The sequence below is a fragment of the Pan troglodytes genome, chromosome 6 (assembly GCF_028858775.2).
Source record: "Pan troglodytes isolate AG18354 chromosome 6, NHGRI_mPanTro3-v2.0_pri, whole genome shotgun sequence".
Classification (NCBI taxonomy): domain Eukaryota; kingdom Metazoa; phylum Chordata; class Mammalia; order Primates; family Hominidae; genus Pan; species Pan troglodytes.
In genome coordinates, this window is record NC_072404.2 from 32,025,282 (window position 1) to 32,052,073 (window position 26,792).

General features: G+C 43.2%; 1 long non-coding RNA gene across 1 annotated transcript; it reads right to left on the minus strand.

Annotated features, from left to right (window-relative positions):
- Positions 1 to 7,682: 7,682 nt before the first annotated feature.
- LOC129144531 (uncharacterized) lies at positions 7,683 to 26,183 on the minus strand. The gene is made up of 2 exons (XR_008548949.1): positions 26,027 to 26,183; positions 7,683 to 7,924 (listed from the first exon to the last, which is right to left on the minus strand). It is a non-coding gene; the product is annotated as an uncharacterized LOC129144531 (long non-coding RNA).
- Between the last annotated feature and the right edge of the window lie 609 nt (positions 26,184 to 26,792).

The following is a 26,792-nucleotide window of genomic DNA, read 5'->3' on the forward strand; positions in this document are numbered from 1 at the left end:
ATAGGGCGAGACTCCATCTCAAAAAAAAAAAAAATTCCTCTGAAAGATCTCTGATTGTGCTGGCTTGCATCAGATGTCCTCCCTGGAACTATCAAGCATAAGGAGATGTGTGGAGTACTATGATTACATCAATCAGCAGAAGAGTGCTTTCCAGGAAAAGGTGGATATTTGCCCTATATAAACAAAATGTATAACTAACGTATGGAATTTCAGCCAATTTGCAAATGCTTTCTTATTTATCTATTTATTTATTTTTTGAGATGGAGTCTCGCTCTGTCACCCAGGCTGGAGTGCAGTGGCGTGATCTCAGCTCACTGCAACCTCCACCTCCGGGTTCAAGCAATTCTCCTGCCTCAGCCTCCCATGTAGCTGGGACTACAGGCGCCTGCCACCATGCCCGGCTAATTTTTTGTATTTTTAGTAGAGACAGGGTTTCACCATGTTAGCCAGGATGGTCTCGATCTCTTGACCTCAGGTGTTCCACCTGAGTGCTGGGATTATAGGCGTTAGCCACTACGCCTGGCCGAAAATGCCTTCTTAAAATACCTTTTGTTCTTGCTTTTTAGATTTTTTTTTTTTTTTTTTTTTTTTTTTTTTTTGAGATGGTCTTGCTCTGTCACCAGAGTGGAGTGCAGTGGCATGATCACAGCTCACTGCAGCCTCAACTTCCCAGGCTCAAGCAATCCTCCCATCTCAGCCTCCCAAGTAGCTGGGACTACAGGCACACACCACCACATCTGGCTAATTTTGTTTATTTTGTAGAACGAGGTCTCACTATGTTGCCTAGCCTAGTCTCAAACTCCTGGGCTTAAGCAATCCTCCCGCCTTGGCATTCCCAGAGTAGAGTGCTGGGATTATAGGGGTGAGCCACTGCACCCGGCCACTTTTTAGAAAACTTAAGACCATAGACTCCCTTTTTTTATTATTATTTTATTTATTTTTTATGTTTTTGAGACAGAGTCTCGCTCTGTCGCCCAGGCAGTGCAGTGGTGCGATCTCTGCTCACTGCAAGCTCCGCCTCCTGAGTTCACGCCATTCTCCTGCCTCAGCCTTGCGAGTAGCTGGGACTACAGGCGCCTGCCACCACGCCCGGCTAATTTTTTGTATTTTTAGTAGAGAAGGGGTTTCACCGTGTTAGCCAGGATGGACTTGATCTCCTGACCTCGTGATCCGCCCGCCTCCCAAAGTGCTGGGATTACAGGCGTGAACCACCGCGCCCTGCCCGTAGACTCCCTTTTATCCTTATTCTAGAAGTTTTGCATTTTAGCTCCTTAAAGGAGAAAATAATATGACACTAAAACTAATATTAAATAATCTTTCATACCAACCTTTTTCCTTATATGTCAATTTCTTTTTTTTTTTTTTTTTGAGACGGAGTTTCACTCTTGTCGCCCAGGCTGGAGTGCAGTGGCGCGATCCCGGCTCACTGCAACCTCCACCTCCCGGGTTCAAATGATTCTCCTGTCTCAGCCTCCCAGGTAGCTGGGATTACAGACATGTGCCACCATGCCCCAGCTAATTTTTGTATTTTTAGTAGAGACAGGGTTTTCATCATGTTGGCCCAGGCTGGTCTCGAACTTCTGACCTTGTGACCTGCCTGCCTCAGCCTCCCGAAGTGCTGGGATTACAGGCATGAGCCACCGCACCTGGCCATATTTCAACTTCTACTATAAGGATCAGTCAAGCTCAATGGTATCCAACAACTACCTATTTCCCTGATGCATTTTATTAGACACTAACAACACCCTAATTTAATATCCTGAATTGGTCATTCTTACATATTAAGCTAATATTTTTAGTGCTCTAAAGTCACTTAGTGTCTGTATGCTCTTATTCATTTTGATGAAAGTAGGAGAGAATCAAGTGAAATGAATCAAGAAAAATGAGGGGCAGACATCAAGGTGAAAAGTGTAGGTGAGAATGGGCATTGGGAAGTTTAAGAATGAAATTAAGAAACCAAAGAAGATATATATTCAATATCCATGCCATCACTTAACAAGGCCTTTTTGGTATTTCAGTAACTGAACACTTTTGGATAGACCCCAAGATGGACACATTTTAAAGGGAAATTAAAACAGTGTTGCAGTGGATTTCCTTCCTCTTAATTCTCTAGTCTCTTTGTTTAGCTTTCATGAATATCTGATTTCTTTGCCCCAAGAAAACTTTCTAAGTAATATTATAGAAAGCTATCTCTGACCTGATGAAAACGATAAAAATTGGGACATTTTGCAGAGAGAATGCTGTAGCTTTCTTGCAGTTTGTTACATAGAGTGGCAATACAATGAAAAACTCAGATTTACTCTGAAATCCCAGTTGTTCACCACAGAAAGCCATAGTCAACCATTTTCTAGCACCAAAACATGACATCTAGTAGGACGGAATTCTTAAAGCAAATTATACTGCTCCTTTGTAGTATCATGAAGAAATAAGATACTGATCTTTCCACAGGTGGTTGTTAGGCAAACCAGGGCAGAGGAGGACTGAATCTTTTGCTTTCCCCTCTTCTAGAACATGGGAACAAGTACTTGTCTTTTTCACTGCTGTATGCCTAGCACCTGCAAGAGAGGACCTAGCATCTATCTGGGGAAAGGAGTGTTGGAGGAAGGGCCCGAGATTTAAATTTGGGCTGGAAGTATAGTGGTTCTACCTTTTTTTTTTTTGAGACGGAGTCTTGCTCTCTTACCCACGTTGGAGTGCAGTGGCGTAATCTCGGCTCACTGCAACCTCCACCTCCCAGGTTCAAGCAATTCTCCTGCCTCAGCCTCCTGAGTAGCTGGGATTACAGGTGCCCGCCACCGTGCCTGGCTAATTTTTGTATTTTTAGTAGAGATGGGGTTTCACCATGTTGGCCAGGCTGGTCTCAAACTCCTGACCTCAAGTGATCCTCCCGCCTCAGCCTCCCAAAGTGCTGGGATTACAGGCGTGAGCCACTGCACTCGGCCAGTTCTACCATTTAAAAATGCAATACAGCAAACTCGACATATGGATTACATATTAAGGCTAGACAGCACAGAATTTTATATATATATATATATATATATATATATATATATTTTTTTTTTTTTTTTTTTAACTTAAAAGTGCTGCCGGGTGCGGTGGCTCATGCCTGTAATCCCAGAAGTTTGGGAGGCCGAGGCGGGCGGATCACGAGGTCAGGAGTTCGAGACCATCCTGGCCAACATGGTGAAACCTCGTCTCTACAAAAATACAAAAATCAGCTGGGCATAATGGCGGGTGCCTGTAATCCCAGCTACTTGGGAGGCCGAGGCGGGAGAATCACTTGAATGTGGGAGGCAGAGGTTACAGTGAGCTGAGATTGCACCATTGCACTTTAGCCTGAGTGATAGAGCGAGACTCTGTCTCAAAAAAGAAAAAAAAAGTGCTATAGTTTGGGTGAGTCAAGTGCCTGAATGCCTGAATTAATAAGATAGTCCTAGCAATGAACACTATTTTTTTTTCCCTCTCTAAATCACGAAGCCTGCTTTAATTGACCCCACATAATCTACAATGGCCTTCCTTGTGTTTATCATTCTTTTTTTTTTTTTTTTTTTGAGACAGAGTCTTGCTCTGTCACCCAGGCTGGAGTGCAGTGGCGCGATGTTGGCTCACTGCAACCTCTGCCTCTCGGGTTCCAGTGATTCTCCCACCTCAGTCTCCCGAGTAGCTGGGATTACAGGCGCAAGCCACCACATCCTGCTAATTTTTGCATTTTTAGTAGAGATGGGGTTTCACCTTTTTGGCCATGCTGGATCATTGTCTTCTATACTGTTAATAATTTCTCCTTCTATTCTCATTTATCTAACTAAAAGCATAAGTATTTTTCTTCGGTAGCAGAACAGTGGACTAATATGGTCCCATACCCTATCATTTTGCTATCAGAAAAGAGGGAAGAACAAGGGGAAGTGAGAAGAGTTCAGGGATTTCGAGTACATGGTCATTTTCAAGGATGAATTAAATCCATGATGAAAATTACTATTCTTCAAACAAGCAGCTTAAATTTAAAATGGTACTATTATTATAAAACAAGTTTTAACCATTCGCTCTATACTGAGCTGGTACTGTACTAGGTTTGGACCCAGGTCTATTCTACACAGCCATATTTCTTTTCCTGGTGGCATTTACATTTTAACATGGATGCTGGTGAGAACACTCAATCAAACTGGATTGAAATACAGGAGTGAGTAAAGCAGACATATGCAATTGGGACACCTTGTTCAGCCAGCCAAAAGAAAGAACATGCCACATATGAATCATGCCTCTGGTTGAACAAGCTTTATACTAAGATATTTAATTGTACATTATAAATGTGTAAATAGTATGTTATGTGAATTATATTTCAATAATTCAATGCTTAAAGAAAAAGCTGGCTGGGCGTGGTGGCTCACGCCTATAATCCCAGCACTTTGGGAGACCGAGGCGGGTGGAACACCTAAGGTCAGAAGTTCGAGACCAGCCTGGCCAACATGGCGAAACCCCGTCTCTATTAAAAATACAAAAAAATTAGCCTGGCATAGTGGTCTGTGCCTGTAATCCCAGCTACTCGGGAGGCTGAGGCAAGAGAATCGCTTGAACCTGGGAGGCGGAGGTTGCAGTGAGCCGAGAGCGCACCACTGTACTCCAGCCTGGGCGACAGAGCAAGGCTCCATCTCAAAAACAAAAAAAAGAGAAAAAGCTGCAGTATGAGAAAGCAGTTAGCTGATAAAATACTTTTAAAAATCATTTTTTAGGCCAGGTGCGGTGGCTCACGCCTGTGATCCCAGCACTTTGGGAGGCTGAGGCAGGTGGATAACTAGGTCAGGAGATCGAGACCATCCTGGCTAACACCATGAAACCCCGTCTCTACTAAAAATACGAAAAATTAGCCGGGCATGGTGGCGGGCGCCTGTAGTCCCAGCCACTCGGGAGGCTGAGGCAGGAGAATGGTGTGAACCCGGAAGGCGGAGCTTGCAGTGAGCCAAGATCGTGCCACTGCACTCCAGCCTGGACAATAGAGCGAGACTCCGTCTAAAAAAAAAAAAATCATTTTTTAATCTGGTTATTATTTTTCTTGCTATTGAATTGTTTTGAGTTTCTTCGGTATTTTGGATATTAACCCCTTATCAGATGTATGGTTTGCAAATATTTTCTCCCATATCAAAGAGACAAGAGTTATATAATAAAATGCTTAACATAATTAATCATCAGGGAAATGCAAATTAAAGCCACAATCAGCTATCACTGCATACTTGTTAACGATGGCTATTAGCACAAAAACAAAAGAACGTAGTGTTGGCAAGGATGTGGAGAAAAAGAAAGCCTTGCACACTGTTAGCGGGAATGTAAATTAGTACAGCTATTATGGAAAACAGAATGGTGGTTCCTCAGAAAACTAAAAATAAAATCACCATATGATCCAGCAATCTTATTTCTGGATATATATATATATGTAAAGGAAATGAAGTCAGTGTGTTGAAGAGATATCTGCACTCCCATGTTTATCGCAGGATTATTCACAATAGCCAAGATATGAAATCAACCTAAGTGTCTGTCAGATGAATGGGCAAAGAAAATATATACATACACACACACACAGTGGAATACTCTTCAGCCTTTAAAAAGAAGGAAATGCCATCATTTGTGACAACATGGAGGACATTATGCTAAGTGAAAAAAGTGAAAAAAGCCAGGCACAGAAAGATAAATACTGCATGTCTCACTCATACGTGGAATCTGCAAAGGTTGACCTTGCAGAGAGTAGAGCTGGGTGCGATGGCATGTGCCTGTAATCCCAGTTACTCGAGAGGCTGAGGCAAGAGCGTCACTTGAGCCCAGGATTTTGGGGCTATAGTGCCCTGTGGCCACTGCACTCCAGCCTGGGCAACATAGCAAGACTCTGTCTCTAAAGACAAAAAAAAGTAAAAGCAGAGAGTAGAATGGGGGTAAGGTGGTTATATCAAAACATTACATTGAAGCCTCACGCCTATGATCCCAGCAATCTGGGAGGCCCAGGGGAGTGGATAGCCTGAGCCCAGGAGTTCAAGACCAGCCTGGGCAACATGGTAAGACCCTGTCTCTACAAAAAATACAAAAACATTAGCCAGGAATGGTGGTGCATGCCTGTAGTCTCAGCTACTTGGGAGACTGAGGTGGGAAAATGTATTGAGTCTGGGGGGGTCAAGGCTGCAGTAAACTATGATCCCACCACTGCACTCTAGCCTGGGTGACAGAGTGAGACCCTGTCTCAAAAAAAAAAAAAATCACGTTGAACTTTGTAAATACATACACTTTTTGTCACTTATGCCTTATAAAGCTGGGGGAATTAAAAAATAAAATTAAACTAAATTTTTAAAATGTCATGCTTATTAATTTTCTCCTTCATAGACTCTTTGATTTGATCATGCCATCATTTTCTGTCACCTTGAAACTTTCTCTCCTACTTTTACCTTCATATCTTCCTTTGCTCACACTTCTATGGTGTGACATCAATTTTAAAAACTCATATTATGCATCTTACAGTGTTAACAGGGAAATTACGAAAGTGTTGGTATATAGTGGCCTGAATTGGGTAAACGCCTAAATCCTGGAATGCCCTGTACACCCACAAAGCTGGGCTGGGGCTTCTTACAGGTAGATTTCCCAGTCAACTAGTAGGGAAATTAGCCGAGCATGGTGGTGTGTGCCTGTAATCCCAGCTATTGAGAGGCTGATGCCGGAGGATCCCTTGAGCCCAGGAGTTGTAGACCAGCCTAGGCAACATAGTGACACCCTATATTAGTACATTCTCATGCTGCTAATACAAACATACCTGAGACTGGGTAATTTATAAAGAAAAAGAGGTTTAGTGGACGTACAGTTCCACATGGCTGGGGAGGTCTCTCTGTCATAGCAGAAGGTGAAGGAGGAATAAAGTCATATCTTACATGGCAACAGGCAAGACAGCATGTGCAGAGGAACTATCCTTTATAAACCATCAGATCTCATGAGACTTATTCACTACCACCAGAACAGCATGGAAAAACCCACCCTCATGATTCAATTACCTCCCGTTGGGTCCCTCCCATGACACGTGGGGATTATGGGAGCAACAATTCAATGTGAGATTTGGGTGGGGACACAGCCAAACCATATCACACCCATCTCAAAAACAAAAGAAAAGAAAAGGAAAAACTATTGGGGAAATGTATTTTGCGCTGTGTGGTGGCTTATACCACAGAGAACCCAGATGCAATGTATAAGTACTGGCCAGCAGACTCTGAATTTTGTTTCATAATCTGCCACATCCTCAGCTATTGCCCCTGGAATTCATTACTATGACTTCCATGTTAAGTCTTTTGGGGGTCCCGCATACATTGTTCTGACCCTACGGGGGTTGCAGTGATTCTCCTCCAGACTAGGAACCCAAGTGTCAGTCAAGAGAAACTAATCAGGATGAAATGTACCTTCCAAACAATTCCTGAACTTTGGCTGACTCTCCAACTTTTTGACAGAAAGCAGTTATAACTGTTTTGTTTTTGTTTTTTTTTACTATTTGCTTACTGGTTGATTCTTATTGGTTTGTCCCTGCCCCCCAGAAAATAAAGAATACTTGCTAAATTCCAAAATAAAAATGCAAAGAAATCTGTAAGGTAACCCAAGTGAAAACTTCTAAAATAAATTACTAAAGAACTGGTGGGTTTTTAGAATAATTTCTCCTACCATGTCAATTTAACTATTATTGCCAACTTGTTTTTATTCAGCAAAAAGCCAGCATTTTAATTCTCAAACACAGGAAACAAATATCTTTAAGATAAAGACTCTTATTAGAAGATTGTAAATCAGTGTCTCCTGCCTGTAATTCCAGCACATTGGGAGGCCAAGATGGGAGGATCACTTGAACCCAGAGGTCAAGGCTGCAGTGAGCTGAGATCACACCAGCGTACTCAAGCCTGAGCGGCACAGCAAGACCCTGTATCAGAAAAAAAAAAAAAAGACTCTTTAGAATTGGATAGAAGTTTTCCTGAGAAGCCTCACATTTCATGCTCATAGAAAGGACTCTTGGACTATAGTGGTCAACTAAATATTAGGAGAAAAACAAAACCTTATATAATCATCACAGTGCTTTCATTTGTAGCATAAAAGATACAAAGATGCTTAAATAAATAACTACCCTGGTTGTATAGCAGAATGGCTATACGTCCCCACCAGTGAACAGACAATTACACTAAGGGTGTAAAAGATAGGATGCGAAAAATATAATAAAATTATATCTCGATTTTCATATCATTTGTCCCCTGTACTTTAAATAAGGTATCACCCTAGATTAATAATTTATGTGCAGACTTATTACATACTTTAAGTTATCTTAGCTTTAGTGATATGCTTCCTAAGAATATTTCTTGCTTGCTTGCTTTCTTGCTTGCTTTCTCTCTCTCTTTCTTCTTTTTTAAACTAGGGTCTTTCTGTGCCACTTAGGCTAGAGTGCAGTGGTGACATCGTAGCTCACTGTAACCTTGAATTCCTGGGCTCAAGTGGTCCTCCCACCTCAGCCTCCTGAGTAGCTGGGATTACAGGAGCATGCAACCATGCCCAGCTTTGATGGTTAATACTGAGTGTCAAATTGATTGGATTGAAGGATACAAAGTATTGATCCTGGGTGTGTCTGTGAGGGTGTTGCTAAAGGACATTAACATTTGAGTCAGTGGGCTGGGAAAGGCCGACCCACCCTTAATCTGGGTGGCACAATCTAATCAGCTGCCAGCACAGTTAGAATATAAAGCAGGCAGAAAAACGTGAAAAGAGAGACAGGCCTAGCCCCCAGCCTACATCTTTCTCCCATGCTGGATGCTTCCTGCCCTCGAACATCAGACTCCAAGTTCTTCAGCTTTGGGATTCAGACTGGCTCTCCTTGCTCCTCAGCCTGCAGATGGCCTATTGTGGGACCTTGTGATCGTGTGAGTTAATACTCATTAAACTCCCATATATATATATATATTCCATTATTTTAGTAAGTTATTTATATATATATACAGATATATATTCATTCCATTAGTTCTGTCCCTCTAGAGAACCCTAATACGCCAGCTAATTTTTTTTTATTTTTCAATTTTTGTAGAGAAGAGGTCTTGCTATGTTGCTCAGGCTGGCTTCCTAAGGATTAATATATACGTCATACTGTAGGTGAGATCTTTTTAAAAATTTTTCTCTCCTCTAAGTGATGTATAAGAAATGAACTGATCTGTTTTTATGAAAATAGTTATTCTTTGATATTAGCCCCAAATAACCAACACTATCACTTAGGTCTTTTGATGCCTACTAGCTTTATCCTAACACAGCGGTTGGCAAACTTTGAAGGACCACATGATGATATTTTAGGTTTTCATGGGCATTATGGCTTCTGTTGTAACTACCAACTCTGCCACTAGCACAAAAACACCACAGATGAATGAGCGTGGCTGGTGTTCTAATAAAACTTTACTGACACTGAAATTGAAATTTCATACAATTTTCATATGTCATGGAATATTATTCTGTTGTTTATATTTTTCAGCCACTTAAAAATTTAAAGATCCTTCTTAGTTTTTGGATCACAATAAAACAGAGAGCTGGTCATATAGAAATAGGCAGAGGGCTGATTCGGCCTGAAAACTAAAGTTTGACATTATTCCACAGCAGAGGACCCCCCCACCAAACCCAGGGCCTCAGTCTGTGGCCTGTTATGAACTGAGCTGCACAGCAGGAGGTGAGCAGCAGGGGAACGAGCATTACTGCCTGAGCTCTGCCTCCTGTCAGATCAGCAGAAGCATTAGATTCTCATGGGATCAAGAACCCTATTGGGAACTGAACATGCAAGGGATCTAGGTGTGAGCTCCTTATGAGAATCTAATGCCTGATGATCTGATGAACTGATGAACAGTTTCATCCCAAAACCTTTCTCCCCGTCCCCCAGTTCCATGTCCATGGAAAAATTATCTTCCATGAAACCAGTCCCTGGTGCCAAAAAGTTTGGGGACCACTGTTCTACAGGATTAAGGTGTGTAGGTAAACCTTTCCTCTAAAAGAATCTCTACCTGGCTGGGTGTGGTGGCTCATACCTGTAATCTTAGCATTTTGCGGGGAGGAGGTGGGCAGCTCACTTGTGTCTAGGAGTTCGAGACCAGCCTGGGCAACATGGTGAGACCCCCCCGTCTCTACAACATGGCATATCTACTTTTTTGGTTTTGTTTTGTTCTTTTTTTTTCCTTCAACTTTTAAGTTCAGGGGTACATGTGCAGGATGTGCAGGTTTGTTACATAGAGAAATGTGTGCCATGGTGGTTTGCTGCACAGATCATCCCATCACCTACATATTAAGCCCAGCAATCATTAGCTATTCTTCCTGATGCTCTCCCTTCGACAGGCCCCAGTTTTGTGTTGTTCCCCCAACGTGTCCATGTGTTCTCATCATTCAGCTCCCCCTTATAAGTGAGTGTTTGGTTTTCTGTTCCCGAATTAGTCTGCTGAGTTAGTCTGGCTTCCAACTCCATCCATGTCCCTGCAAAGGACATGATTTTATTCCTTTTTATAGCTGCATAGTATCCCACGGTGTATATGTACCACATTTTCTTTATCCAGTCTATCACTGATGGGCATTTAGGTTGATTCCATGTCTTTGTGTATGTTCATTGCAGCAATATTCACAATGGCATACCTACATTTTATCATAGTACGCACCATTACCTTCCAGGGCCGATCATTGAAAAAATTGTGAAATTTCTTTTTTAGTTCCTCCTCTCTTCCAGAGATTTCCTTTCCCCTCTCTGGTTTCCCTACAGCTGTCTAGGGTCTCCTCACATGGCATTCCACTGGAGATTGTCCACACCTATACTTCAAAACAGGAGTTCTTAACCTGATGCAAGAGGCTGCATGAATTTAATGCAATACTTCGGGGGAGAAATTTCAAGCCAAATGGTCCAAAATTGCAACATATTCTCAAATAATTAATTCATCACAAAAAAAAATTGACTTAAAACTAAAGACCTACTTTAGGTCTTTTCCGCAGTTTTTATTTTTTATTTATTTATTTTTTTTGGAGATGGAGTCTCACTTTGTCACCAGGCTGGAGTGCAGTGGGGCAATCTTGGCTCACTGCAACCTCTACCTCCTGGGTTCAAGTGATTCTCGTGCCTCAGCCTCCCAAGTAGCTGGGATTACATGCACCTGCCACCATGCCTGGCTAATTTTTGTATTTTTTGTAGAGACAGGGTTTCACCATGTTGGCCAGGCTGGTCTCAAACTCCTGACCTTGTGATCCGCCCGCCTCAGCCTCCCAAAGTGCTGGGATTACAGGCGTGAGCCACCGCACCCAGCGTTCTGTAGTATTCTTTAAACCCATCTGTCCTGTTTCCCACCCCTCACAACCATGGATTCTGCTTTCCAAGGTAAAATCAGTAAGCTAAGAAATTACTTTGCCCTCCTTCCTTCCCCATCCTTTTAATATATGTGCACTCTAACAGTGTCCTAAAAATGATGCTCAAACACAAAGTTTCACTGTTGGAATTACAGGCGTTCTGGTAAGCTGAAGTTTTCCTGGTGCCCCTCAGAATGCTCATGTACAGTCCTTTGACATGCCCCGCCATTCTATGATCTCTCCTTTCTTTTACCTACCCCTTCCAACCTCCTACCAACCTCCTATTGCTTTCAATTACCCTCTACTTGCTAATTTACATTTTTCCCCCAAAAGAAGTTTATGAGTTAGGCCTCCTCCCAGGAGCTTCTGTCTCTACCCCACCACCTCTTCCCTTGTGGTATTGTGATTGCTAGCTAATTGGCCTGACTTCCCTGACAAGCTCCTAGGAGCAGGCACTATGTTTTGTTCACTGTTTTAGCCTCTGTGCCTAGCATACATGCATCTAGTTTAGATTAACTGTTCTATGAGGATATGTATAAAATCTCAACCAGTTGGCCAGGCGCACTGGTTAACACCTGTAATCCCAGCACTTTGGGAGGCTGAGGTGGCTGAATCACCTGAGGTCAGGAGTTCAAGACCAGCCTGGCCAACATGGAGAAAGCCCGTCTCTCCTAAAAATACAGAAATGAGCCAGGCTTGATGGCAGGTGCCTGTAATCCCAGATACTCAGGAGGCTGAGGTGGGAGAATCGCTTGAACTCAGGAAGCGGAGGTTGCAGTGAGCCGAGATCGCCCCATTGCACTCCAGTCTGGGCGACAGGGCAAGACTCCATCTCAAAAAAAAAATCTCAACCAGTCACGTATCTAAGTACCCCACACATCCATGTGCTCCCAGACCCTAAGGGCCATTTTCACCTAAGCTCACAGGTTCACCTAAGCTCACAGGTTCATTCTTTGCAATGTCCTTACCTGCCATTCACCAAAAATTCAACTAACTTCACAAACCAGACACTTCCAGTCCTAGACAGATGCAGTTAATATGTGTATATGACATCTCATGAAAGTAGAAGTATCTCTAATGAATGGTTTATCTGTATCATACAGTATTACTGTACCACAGCAACAAAGAAGCACTAGTCTGATTATTTATTGACTTCATATCAATAATTCATAAACCCCTTGCTCCTACATACAGAATCCATTGTTCAAGTAGAGTCATCATCTATAAAAACGAGATGGACTCCAAAAAAGCTTTTTTTAAAAAATCCACTCTTCAATAAAATAAATTGGAAGGCAGGGAAAATTGTTTAAATGTGTAATATTTTTAACAAAATGGCTAAAAGCCCCATGACATTCTTATTTCTTCATGGCATTTCTGGAGCACATTAATAGTATTTTTAAAGCTCAAGTAGTTTCGGGACTACATTATCCGATATCCCAATCGTTCTCAGCCCCTTTCTTTTCTTAATTTTTCCTTTCTTTAAATTCTGTGCTTGCTGAGGTTGATTACTGCACTGATTCTGGAGGGAGATATGAATTTGAGTCATCAGAAACCAAGATGCAGGCCAGACACAGTGGCTCATGTCTGTAATCCCAGCACTTTGGGAGGCCGAGGTGGGTGGATCACTTAAGGCTAGGAGTTTGAGACCAGCCTGACCAACATGGTGAAGCCCCATCTCTACTAAAAACATAAAAATTAGCCAGGCGTGGTGGCAGGTACCTGTAATCCCAGCTACTTGGGAAGCTGAGGCAGGAGAATCACTGGAACCCAGGAGGCAGAGGTTGCAGTGCTGAGATCATGCCACTGAACTCCAGCCTGGGTGACAGAGGGAGACTCTCAAAAAAAAAAAAAAGAAAGAAAGAGAGAAACCAAGATGCAGCCTGTGAACGGGATGACTGTTTGGATGTCAGGGGAGGAGGTGTCTATGCAGATCACAGCTCTGAAAGTGACTGCAGTCTTTATTAGGTGGATACTTTCTTCTCTCCCTCTATCTACCTGACTGTTGACTGCTAGCCCCCACCAGAATGTAAACTCCAATAGAGTTTCACTGTTTTGTTCTCCACTGTATCTTTGCTGCCTAGAATAGACCCAAGTAGAGCAGATGCTTAGTAAATATAATTACTGGGGAGATGACGTCTCCAGTATATAATTAACCCAGTTTCACCTTTTCCTTCCTATCTCCCATGAGTTGGATCAAGTTGGATTCAAGGTACAAAAAATCATCTATCCTCAGGGATTGGAGTAAGGGTTTCTTAGTGCATAGAACATGTTTATCAAACATTTTGATGGCAAATATTAAGAAGAAATAAATTCTGCTGGCCAGTCACAGTGGCTCACACCTGTAATCCCAGCACTTTGGGAGGTCGAGGCAGGTGGATCGCTTGAGCCCAGGAGTTCAAGACCAGCCTGGGCAAGAAGGCAAAACCCTGTCTCTACTAAAACACAAAAATTAGCTGGGCGTGGTGGCGTGCGCCTGTAATCTCAGCTACTCAGCAGGCTGAAGTGGGAGGATCACTTGAACCCAGGAGGCAGAGGTTGCAAGATGGCACCACTGCACTCCAGCCTGGACCACAGAGTGAGACCCACTCTCAAATAAAATAAATAAATTTATTTTACATTAACATAGAGCATATACTCTACCACACGTATATCTGAAACTAAAGTTTTACCAAACGATATTTCTATATGTTTTCTAGTCTTTCTTATCTTGTATTATTACAATTGCTGTGGCTGTTGCTATTTTTGCTGGTCACAGATCACCACTAATTTCACGCATAACCCACGAATAAATCAGAAGCTACAGTTTGAACAACACAGTCATGCAGCAGCCTCAGTGCTACCCTAGCTGCTCCTGATTGGCAGTCAGTAGATGCTTCCACCAAGATGGAGGTGGTGGAAAAAAGAGCAGACTCTCTAGGCAGAGTCTTGAATGCAAATACTAGTTCCACCCAGGGAGCTAGGGAAAATAGTCTCAGTTTTCTGGAAAAGGAAACTGAGGAAAGCAACAGCCTCTTTATCTGGGAAAGGAGGTTATCAGATCCTTGTGGGGCTTTTATAAAGACTAAATAACACCGATCGCAGTGGCTCATGCCTGTAATCCCAGCACATTGGAAGGCCGAGGCAGGCAGATTGCTTGAGGTCAGGAGTTTGAGACCAGCCTGGCCAACATGGTGAAACCCCATCTCTACTAAAAATACAAAAAATTAAACAGGAGTGGTGGTGCATGCCTGTGGTCCCAACTACTCAGGAGGCTGGCAGGAGGATGGCTTGAACTGGGGAGGCAGAGGTTGCAGTGAGCCGAGATCGTACCACTGCAACTCCAGCCTAGGCGACAGAGCGAGACTCCATCTCAAAAAAAAAAAAAAAAAAAAGAAGAAGAAGAAGAAGAAGAAGGCTGGACACAGTGGCTTATGCCTATAATCCCAGCACTTTGAGAGGCCGAGGCTGGTGGATCATGAGGTCAGGAGTTTGAGACCAGCCTCACCAACATGGTGAAACCCTGTCTGTACTAAAAATACAAAAATTAACCAGGCGTGGTGGCACTTGCCTGTAATCCCAGCTACTAGGGAGGCTGAGGCAGGAGAATTGCTTGAACCCTGTAGGCAGAGGTTGCAGGGTTGCAGTGAGCCAAGACTGAGCCACTGCACTCCAGCCTGGGTGACAGAGCAAGACTCCGTCTCCTAAAAATAAAAAACTAAATGAGCATATAATCAGGGTTTCTCAACTTCGGAACTATTGACATTTTGAGTTGGAGAATGTTTTGTTGTGGAGACTGTCCTGTGGATTGCAGAATGTTAAACAGTATTCCTGGACTCTACCCACTAGATGCCAGTAGCGCCCCCTCCAGTTGTGACAATGAAAACCATCTCCTGACATTGCCAAATCTCCCCTGGTAGACAAAAATCACTGGTATCTGTAAAGCATCTGCCACAGTCCTTGGCCACTGTTATTACCCTAATGCTTCTTACTTTGAAGAAACTAGAATTCAGTCTATGGGAGAGGACATACAAGAAGCATAGTGCCAAGCTGTGTGTCCACCATCATAAGTGAGGACATGAACACTGTAATGGCTGAATGATAGGCATACACTTTGTCAGCAGTGGCCATCTTTAGGGGCCAGATAAGTCTGGAGCTGGAGGAACATGACGCAGCAAGAACACTGTATGCAGGAAGGTGCGTTACAATGGGGGCTGTGGGAAGAGGAAATGAAGAGCTGGCTTAGACTCTGATTGTTGGAGATAGGAATGGGTAAGCAGAAGCAGGGCCTGCTGATGACTGCACGTAGAAGGTGAAAGAGACTAGAGCAAAAGTCCAGCAAGCGTCCCTACTTGGACGACTTGGTGGCACAGAGGGGCAAGGACACAATGTGAATGGGGACAGTAGAAATGAGGTAGCAGAAGAAAGGCTAAAAGTTGATAAGTGTGCCAGGTGCAGAAAGTGACACACTCCTGGCTAGAAGGCAGAACTCCAGACCTAGGACACAGCTCATGGTTTCAAAGGATATCAGAAGTCATTTCTCCATCTGCATAAAGGCAGAGAAAGGAATCTCTTGAGTCCTGCAACAGTGGGTGTATTTCCTTAAAGAGTATGCAGTAGTACTCGAATTGTGCAAAAATATTGGTGAGGAAAAGATGAGCAAACTAAACCATAAATCAAAAATTATTTTATGTATAGTTCTTTTTTACTTTATTATTTATTTTTTGAGATGGAGTTTTGCTCTTGTTGCCCAGGTTGGAGTGCAATGGCACGATCTCAGCTCACCGCAACCTCTGCCTCCCGGGTTCAAGTGATTCTCCTGCCTCAGCCTCTTGAGTAGCTGGGATTACAGGTGCCCGCCACCACGCCTGGCTAATTTTTTGTATTTTGAGCAGAGACAGGTTTTCACCATGTTGGCCAGGCTTGTCTTGAACTCCTGACGTCAGATGATCCACATGCCTCAGCCTCCCAAAGTGCTGGGATTACAGGCATGAGCCACCGCACCTGGCCTTGTATAGTTCTTTTTTAATTGGAAAGAGCAATTACCCAAGATTGCATTATTAACATCACAGATAATATCCTTCATTGGGCATTCATATCCTTTATTGAGAAACAGAATGCCTGGGACCATATGCTACAATGTGGAAACAGAAGTGTTATTTTTTTCGGGATTTTATATCACTTTTTGTAGAATATTGGTTGTAAATGATTCTTATCCAGATTTTTAATTTACATTGTGAGTTAGCTAATAGCAGCTTTTATTTAGGCATAAGTGAATTTAAGAATAAATTATATATATATATATCTGCATTCTTTTTTTATTTTTTACTTATTTACTAATTTTGAGACAGGATCTTGCTGTGTCACCCAGGCTGGAGTGCAGTGACACGATCATGGCTCAATGCAACCTCCATCTTCTGGGCTCAAGCAATCTCCCACCTCAGCCTCCTGAGCAGCTGGGACTGCAGATGCATGCCACCACACACGGCTAATTTTTGTATTTTTCTGTAGAGACAGAATTTCACCATGTTGCCCAAGCTGGTCTCAAACCCCTGGGCTCAAAGGATCCTCCTGCCTTGGCCTCCCAAAGTACTGGGATTATAGGCATGAGCCACTGTGGCTGGCCTGTATTCTAATATTCACTGAAATGCCCACAATAGTTTGCTGATACGGTTTGGATCTGTGTCCCCACCAAATCTCATGTCGAATTGTAATCCCCCGTATTAGAGGTGGGGCCTGGTGGGAGGTGACTGGATCATGTGGGCATAGTTCTGATGAATGGGTTGGCACCATCCCCCCAGTGCTGTTCTCATGATAGTGAGTGAGTTATTGTGAGATCTGGTTGTTTAAAGGTGTGTGACACTTGAGAATCTGAAATAAGTATAAGAAAAAATAATAAGTAGGCCGGATGCGGTGACTCATGCATGTAATCCCAGCACTTTGGGAGGCCAAGGTGGGCAGATCACAAGGTCAGGAGTTTGAGACCAGCCTGACCAATATGGTGAAACCCCATCTCCACTAAAAATACAAAAATTAGCCGGGCGTGGTGGTGGGCGCCTGTAGTCCCAGCTACTCAAGAGGATGAGACAGGAGAATCGCTTGAACCCGGGAAGCAGAGGTTTCAGTGAGCTGAGATTGTGCCACTGCATTTCAGCGTGGGTGACAGAGCAAGACTCCATCTCAGAAAATAATAATAATAATAAATAAAAATAATTTTTTAAAAAAGTGCATGGCACATCTCCCTAGCCTCTTGTTCCTTCTTTGGCCATGTGAAGTGCTGCCCCACCTTTGCCTTCCGCCATGATTGTCAGTTTCCTGAGGCTTCCCTAGCAGCAGAAACTGCTACGCTTCTTGTTCAGCCTGCAGAATCATGAGCCAATTAAACCTTTTTTTTTTTTTTTTTTTTTTTTTTGAGACGGAATCTCACTCTGTCACCCAGACTAGAGTGCAGTGGTGCAATATTGGCTCACTGCAACCTCCACTTCCTAGCCTCAGAGTAGCTGGGACCACAGGCTCATGCCCCCACGCCTGGCTAATTTTTGTATTTTTAGTAGAAGTGGGGTTTTGCCATGTTGGCCAGGCTGGTCTCAAACTCTTGGCCTCAAGGAATCTGCCTGCCTTGGCCTCCCAAAGTGCTAGGATTATGCTAGGATTACAGACGTGAACCACCGTGCCTGGCCTAAACCTTTTTTCCTTATAAATTACCCAGTCCCAGGTATTTCTTATAGCATTATGAGAATGGATTAATACATATGTGTATGTCTTTTCTCATACATGCTGAAGTATGTGAATTTAAGCCCAAACTAACACAAAGACTCTATGAAAAGTTACCATATTTAAGTTGGCAACCCTCAGGGAAAAAAATATTTAATGTTAAAAAGCCCAGTAATTTTATAAATAGAGAGCTGGTGGAATTTTATATAAAGTTAGTTACTTCAGTGGGGAAATGAAGACCTATTATGAAGACCAGACAAACATAACAGAAAATGTGGCAAAATGCTAATTAAATATCATTGAGAGAGCAAAGAAGTTTCCACTCCCTCCAACATATGCCTCTACAAACCACACAGGACTTGGCAAACCATGGGTAAGTTTCCAGTTTCCAGAGTGACTAAGCGGGATGCTCATTGTTAAAGCGTGAAATTGTGTTTCCCTGTTTCTACTGATCCTCAGGAGGTAAGAGTGGTTTGTAGAGGCAATAGGGCTTGGCTGGATGCTGTGATAGCCAGCTTCCAAGATCTCCCTCAATGATTCCTCCTCTAGGTATTCACAGCCGTGGGTATTCCTTTCTCACATTGTACCAGCCTTGGTCTGTGTGACCAAAAACGTGCAGCAGAAAAGATGGTATGTCACTTCTGCAAGAGTAGGTTATAAAAGATTGCAGCTTCTGTCTTGCGTGCTCTCCCTGCTTCCACTCCCAACCTCAGATCACTTGCTGTCAGGGAGGCAAGCTGCCATGTGCTAAGCAGTCTTATGGAGAGAACTACCTGTTGAAGAACTGAAGGCTCCAGCCAACAGGCAGTGAACAAACCATGCCTGCCAGCAACTGTGTGTGTGAGCCTAGAAGCTGATTCCCCAGCCCCAGTCAAGTCTTGAGATGATGGCAGCTCCAGCCAATAGCTTGACTATAGCCTCATGAAAGACACTCAGAACCACTCAGCTAAGCCACCCCTGGATTCTTGACACTCTCAGAAACTGTGTGAAATAATAGAAGTTTGTTGTTTTAATCTGCTAAATTTGGGGGTAATTTATTATGTAGCAATAGGTAACTAATACATATACCTTCTGCAATGCAGTGAATGTTTCTGTCCCCACTCCCAAAATTCCTATGTTGAAATTCTAACCTTCAAGGTGATGATATTAGGATGTGGGTCTTTGAGAGATGATTATAATGTTCACGGTGGGGCAGAGCCCTTATGAAGGGATTAATGCCCTTATACAAGAGGCCCCAGATAGCTCATTAGCTGCTTCCCCCATGTGAGGTTACAGCCACAAGATGGCCATCCATGAACCAGGAAGCCAGCCCTTACCAGACACCAAATCTGCCTTGAATTCCCACCTCCGCAACTGTGAGAAATAAATTTCTGTTGTTTATAAATCACCCAGTTTATGGTATTTTGTTATAGCAGACTGAATGGACTAAGACAATTTCCTTGTCTTTCAGAGAGAAAATGCTTTAAAAAAAACTGGATGCAGCTAGTTTTGTTAATCTAACGGACCATCAGCATGGGGGTGGGAGAAACAGGAGAGAAAAGCAAGCAAATGAATAATTCTCCAAGGAGAGCTGGTACCTCATTAGATGGCTCCTATAGTGCTTATCCCTTTACTAATGAGGAATTAACATCCATGTCAGTCTTCAAAAGATTCTAATTATACCCCTGAAACTCTGAGAGGTTTAGGGTGTCTGCTGAGACAGAGAAGAGAGAAAACCCTTAAGCAACTCCTCTCAACTGTCTTCGGGGGTTGATGTCTTGGTCAATAACTGTCTATTGAACTCCTACTTCTCCAAAACTATAAATGATGTATAAAAATAAAGTCCAAATGGCACACACCCAGCAAAATACTCAACACCAGGAAAATGGTAAACTATGGCACAGCTATAGTACGAACTGTTTTTTGTTTGTTTGGTTGGTTTTTTTTTTTCTTTTTTTTTTTTTTTTGGAAACAAGGTCTGGCTCTGTCGCCTAGGCTGGAGTGCAATGGCGCGATCTCCACTCACTCACTGCAAACTCCACCTCCCAAGCTCAAGTGATCCTCCCACCTCCACCTCCCAAGTATCTGGGACTATAGAGGCACGCCACCATGCCCAGCTAATTTTTGTATTTTTTGTAAAGATGGAGTTTCACCATGTTGCCCAGGTTGGTCTCAAACTCCTGATCTCAAGCAATCCTCCCACCTTGGCCTCCCAAAGTGCTGGGATTACAGGCGTGAGCCACCACACACGGCCAGTATGAACTCTTAATGCAGCCATTTGAAAGAATTTTGATGAAGAACATAGAAATTGGAAAAGATAGTGTTACAGGTTGATAAACTATACTGTTCCAGATGTAGACATTGCTGATGAGAGACACTTCACAAACATTTGTCCCTTATATATTTTTCCTGTGACAGTAAGTGTTTCAGGGGCTGGAAAGTTCAGGTTTTGGATCTCTTGTCTCACAATCTAGTCAAACATTGGCCAACTTTTAATCTATCTCTTTCTCAGTTTCATCATCTGTAAATGACATAACCTTGCTATTTTCAGAATATATAATACTCCAGCCACGCTGGTGGCTCATGCCTATAATCCCAGGACTTTGGGAGGCCGAGGAGAGTTGATCACCTGATGTTAGGAGTTCAAGACCAGCCTGGCCAACATGGCAAAACCCCATCTCTACTAAAAATACAAAAATTAGCCAGGCATGGTGGTGCGTGTTTGTAATCCCAGCTACTTGGGAGGCTAAGGCAGGAGAATCGCTTGAACCCAGGAAGCAGAGTGAGCCAAGATCACACCATTGCACTCCAGCCTGGGTGACAGAGCGAGACTCCATCTCAAAAAGATAAATAAAGAAAAAATAAAAATAAAAAACAAAATATATAATACTCTGAGGACATAAGAACCTGCATGCAAAAAGATTTTAAAAGAGCTATTAAATAGCATTCTCCGGATCTAGGGCACTATGCTGAATGGTAGGAGACTTGGCTAAGTCATTGTTTTTAAAGCTTTTGGAAAGAGGGACTTAGAGGCCTCAGACATACCTAACTAGTGATAGAGCTAAGATCAGAATTTAGGGTATGGCTTTGTATCACCTCCAGGTTTGACCTTCACACACCAGACTTCTCTCTTAGCCATATAATTAAATAAAGAAAAATAAAAGCCTAAAATAATCTACAGAAGCCATTGTCAAATTTTCTTTCATTGGCCCAATTTTTTTTTTTTTTTAAGAAAAGGACTACTTCATATCAGAGACTAAATAATCATATTTTCTCGTCACTGAATACTTTTCACCAACTTAGTGTCATCTATATCCATGACAACAGGCTCCAGTGCCTACTCTTGACTTCACCATAGGAATATGGAAAAACACAAGCATAACTGAGAGAAAAAAACCCAGAAAGCTGGATTTAATACAAAGTAAAAAAGGTAAGCTTCGCACAGTCATTAGCTGTTATTATAAACACCTTCATAGTCAGCTGCAGAGTGGAGACTGAGTATTTACAGTATATTATTAAAAGCAAAGCAGGAAATGTTGTACTCAGAAATATTACTAACAACTTTTTTTCAGCCAGGTGCAGTGGCTGTTGCCTGTAATCCCAGCGCTTTGGGAGGCTGAGGTCGGAGAATCACTTGAGCCAAGGAGTTCAAGACCAGCCTGACCAACATAGGGAGACCCTGTCTCTACAAACAATTTAAAAATTAGCCAAGTGTAGTGGCATATACCTTCTACTCTGGAGGCAGAGGTAGGAGAGTTGCTTGAGCTCAGGAGGTCAAGGCTGCAGTGAGCTGAGATCGCGCCACTGCATTCTAGCCTTGGTGACAGAGCAAGACCCTGTCTCACACATAAAAAAAGAAAAAGTATTTTTTATGGCCGGGCATGGTTGCTCATGCCTATAATTCCAGCACTTTGGGAGGCTGAGAGGGGAGGATCACTTGAGGTCAGGAATTCAAGACCAGCCTGGCCAACATGGCAAAGCCCTGCTCTTGGCCGGGCACAGTGGCTTATGCCTATAATCCTAGCACTTTGGGAGGCAAAGGTGGGTGGATTGCTTAAGCCCAGAAATTTGAGACCAGCTTGGGCAGTGTGGCGAAACCTCATCCCTACAAAAAATACAAAAACTTAGCTGGGTATGGTGGTGTGTGCCTGTAATCCCAGCTACTTGGGAGGCTGAGGTGGGAGGATCACATGAACCTGGGAGGCAGAGGCTACAGTGAGCTGATTGGGCCACTGCACTCCAGCCTGGACAACAGAGTGAGACCATGCCTCAAAAACAAAACAAAACCCTTCTATTAGGCAGCTTTTGTGTGTGTGTGTCTCGCTGTGTTGCCCAAGCTGGGGTGCAGCTGTGCAACTTTGGCCCACTGCAGCCTACATCTCCTGGTTCAAGCAATTCTCGTGCCTCAGCGTCCTGAGTAGCTGGAATTACAGGCGTGAGCCACCATGCCTGGACTTTTTTTTTTTTGAAACAGGATCTCACTTTTTTGCTCAGGCTGGAGTGCAATGGCATGATCAAGGCTCACTGCACCCTCAACCTCCCTGGGCTCAACCAGTCCTTCTACCTCAGCCTCCCTAGTAGCTGAGACTACAGGCATGCATATCTTTTTGTAGAGGTGGGGCTTCACCATATTGCCCAGGCTATTATTAGGCATCTTGATGGGCATTTTTATTTGCTTCTTTAGTATAAATTCCTTCAAGTAAAATTGCTACCATCATGTAGTATGCACATTTTTAAGGATTTTGGAACATAATGCCAAATTATGTTTGTACATATTGTTGGAATTTACACTTCCATCATCAATGTAAACTCCTATTTATAAGCTCCAAACAATATATTTTTGTTATTTCAAAATAGAAATAAGAAATCATAAAATTGATATATGTATGTTAATTGTTAAAAAAAAAAAAAAAGAAAGAAAAGTAATCAAGCTGTACCAAAGTGAAAACCAGTAGAGTAAAAGCCCTGCTTCTCCCAACCCTACTCCCTAATTTTTTGTCAATATCTTTCTAGGACTTTTTCAGATAATAACGTAGAGATAGATAGATGATAGATGGATTTTAAAAAAAAAGAGCACACACTTGCAAGAAAGTGCAGTAGACAAAAAGATACATATATTGGTTTTTTAGAACAAAAATAAAAACATATATGTTATTTCATAACTGCTTTTTACTTTTATTATTATTATTTTATTTTTTGAGACAGAGTCTGGCTTTGTTGCTTAGGCTGGAGTGCACTGGCGCTATCTGGGCTCACTGCAGCCTCCACCTCCTGGGCTCAAGTGAGCCTCCTGAGTAGCTGGGACCACAAGCGGATGCCACCACACCTAGTTAATTTTTGTATTTTTAGTAGAAACTGGGTTTTGCCATGTTGGCCAGGCTGGTCTCAAATTCCTGGGCTCAGGAGATCCGCCCACCAACGTATTTACCAAAATAGGCACTTTTTGTCTTTTTAATTGTTGCCAAACAGATAGGTCAAACTAACAAACAAAAGCCCCAGTTCCTCATTTTATTTTGTTTTTTAATTACTACTTTATTCTATATGCATTTGAGAGAGCCAATAAAACTTTGCTGACCAGCGTGAGGGCTGGAGTTGAGGGAGGAGACTGAGAGACAGAAAGACCAGGAGAGGGAACCTGGCCCTGATGCTCATGAATGAATGAATGATCTGCCAAGTATACCCTGGGATGGAGTGGGATAGTTCATTCACATCTACCATGACCTGGCCTTTTTTTTTTTTTTTTTATTCTGTAGAATAATTCCTTTTCCCCTAAAGAAAATCATGTACATGGTTTAAAAAAAAAAAAATCAAACATTACTCATGTTTACATAGTAAAAATCAAGTGTCCTTGTCTTAAGACTGCCAGGACCAGGGGCAGTGGCTCATGCCTATAATCCCAGCACTTTGGGAGGCCGAGGCAGGCGGATCACCTGAGGTCAGGAGTTTGAGACCAGCCTGGCCAACATGGCAAAACCCTATCTCTGTTAAAATACAAAAATTAGCCAAGCGTGGTAGCACACGCCTGTAATCCCAGCTACTCAGGAGGCCGAGGCAGGAGACTCGCTTGAACCCAGGAGGTGGAGGTTGCAGTGAGCCAAGATCATGCCACTGTACTCTAGCCTGGGCGACAGAGCAAGACCCTGCCTCCAAAAAAAAAAAAAAAAAAAGATTGCCAGACTTAGACCCTGTCTTCCCTCCCTCTCTCTAGGTCTAATATTACTACTACTACTAATAATAACTCACATTTTTTGAGTTACTATGTGCCAGAAACAAAATTTCCTAGACTTAGTAATTCATTCAAATTCCCTACAACTTTCTGAATATGAATATGTACTGTTTATGATCCTAATTTTTTCAGATAAGAATATTGTATCACAAAGAAGTTAAATAACTTGCCCGAAGTTGCACAACTTATAAGCAATGGAGCTGGAATTCAAACCCAGATGGTCTGGTTCCCCAGCCTGTTTGCTTAATTTAATCCACATTATCCTAAATTATTTTCATTGTAGTGGGGTGGGAATTTCTGGATACAAAGAGACAGGGGTCAAAAGGTTTTGCATGATTCCCTATCATAGGTGATACTAAGCAGATCTTATCTACCTGGTCCCTGAGCTGGTGTGATTCCCAATTGGTTTGCCCACAGCTGCCAACTATCATCATTTCTCCTATGTCTTTCCTGGGTTGTGTAAGCACAGGGATAGTCTCTCTATATAATTATAAACCAAGTAGTCAAAATTCACCTTGAAAGTCATTTCTTTTCAGTTTGTAACTAACTCATTTTTTATTCGCTAATATTCTATTTATTTATTTAACCAATCCTCTGGTGATGGACATTTATATTGTTTCCAAACAACGCTATAGTGAATCTCTTTGGATATAAATCTTCTGCATAAAGGATTTATGCATAAGTAAAAGCTACACCATATTCCTAACAGTGAAATTGTTACATGAAAAGTTATATGCATTTTAAAATTTAACAGACTGTACTTTTTTTTTTTTTGATACGAGGATCTCACTCTGTCACCCAGGCTGGAGTGCAGTGGTGTGAGGCTCACCACAGCCTCGACCTCCCCAGGCTCAGGTGATCCTCCCACCTAAGCCCCCTGAGTAGCTGGGACTACAGGCATGTGCCACTACACCCGGCTAATTTTTTTGTATTTTAATAGATATGGGGTTTTGCCGTGTTGCTCAGGTTGGAACTCCTGGGCTCAAACGACCCGCCTGCCTTAGCCTCCCAAAATGCTGGGATTATAGGCAGCCGGACAACGGAAGCTCCTCAGCCTCAGTCGCCTCTCTGTGCATGCACCTCGGTCACTGGTCTCGACTAATGGTTTCTCCGGGAGCCCAGTTAACAGGGAAAAATTCGCATGGCCTCTCGGTTTCTTCGGTCCGAAAATCCAACGTTGGTCCAAGAAGGCTCTGGTGTGTGCCAGGCACTCACTGATCATCTGGTCTTACGGGGACGCCTCTAAGCCATTTGATCCCGTTCCGGAAACGAAAATGGCAGCGGTGACGGTTGCTCCTTTTATGGTCTCACCTCCGGCTGTCCAGGACGGTCTCCTTTTTCCCTGTTCTCCTGAGCCTACCCTCTGTTATAGGAAACTCCTGGTCTTCCATTCCAAAAAACAGTACTCTAGGCTGCCTCATAAAAAACCTGCAAACCTTAGGCCTCAGGCAAAATATCCACCCTAAGCGCCTTTTTTTTTTTTTTGCAATACAGCCTGGCAGCAGTACCAATTAAATAACAGGTCCAAATAGCCCGTAAATAGAACATTCAACCTTACAATTTTAACTGATTTAAGTAATTATTGCCGACGACTGGAGAAATGGGAAGAAATTCCTTATGTCCAGGCCTTTTTGCACTCAGATCACAACCCGACCTCTGCGGTTCTTGCTCAACTGTTCAAATCCTCCTCCTTCATTCCCATGGCCCAGATCGCCTTTCTCCTCCCAAGCCTACCTCTTTTTCCTCGTTTAATCCAGCTGACTGCTGTCCACCCCTCCCAGCCCCTACCTTTTCCTCTCAACTGTCTTCTTTAACCGCCAAAGCCTCCTCATTGTCTTCTCAGCCGCCATCTTCCCAGTCAGCTGTATCCACTTCTTTTCCTACACCATCCCCCCTCAGGACAATTCTAGTATTGCTTGTACCTATTCTCGTCCACAACTGCCCTCTCCTGAGGCTTGTAAACCCATCCCGCCACCTTACGCCCCTATCTATCCTCCACTGCCTGTTAACACAACCCCCCTTCTCCCTTCAAACCCTCAGCAGGAAACACTATCTTAAACCTTCGGTTCATCTCCCAATCCACCCCGATATTCGGCGCAAGCTTCAGAAGCTTGATGACGGCCCTCAAACCCCACAAACAGACCTTCTTAATTTAGCCATCAAAGTCTTTAACAATCGTGATGAGAAAAGTAAAAGGCAAAAACCGGCAGAGTTTCAAATGCTTGCCTCCGCCATCAGGAGCCCTGCAGGCCCACGGGGCGGCAGCTCCGCACGGAAGCCTCCTAACACTCCACCTCCACCTGGTGCCTGTTTCAAGTGCGGCAATGAAGGCCACTGGTCCAGACAATGCTCAAACCCAGGTAAGCCCACCAGGCCATGCCCCCTCTGCGGAGGACCCCACTGGAAGTCGGACTGTGAGCAGCCCCTGCGAGGACCGCCCCCATCCCTTCCTGAGCTGGCCTACTTGGATCTCATTGGCCTTGCTGCTGAAGACTGACGGTGCCCTGGAACGGATGCCCCAGCAACTACCATCGCTTCATCCAAGCCAAGGGTA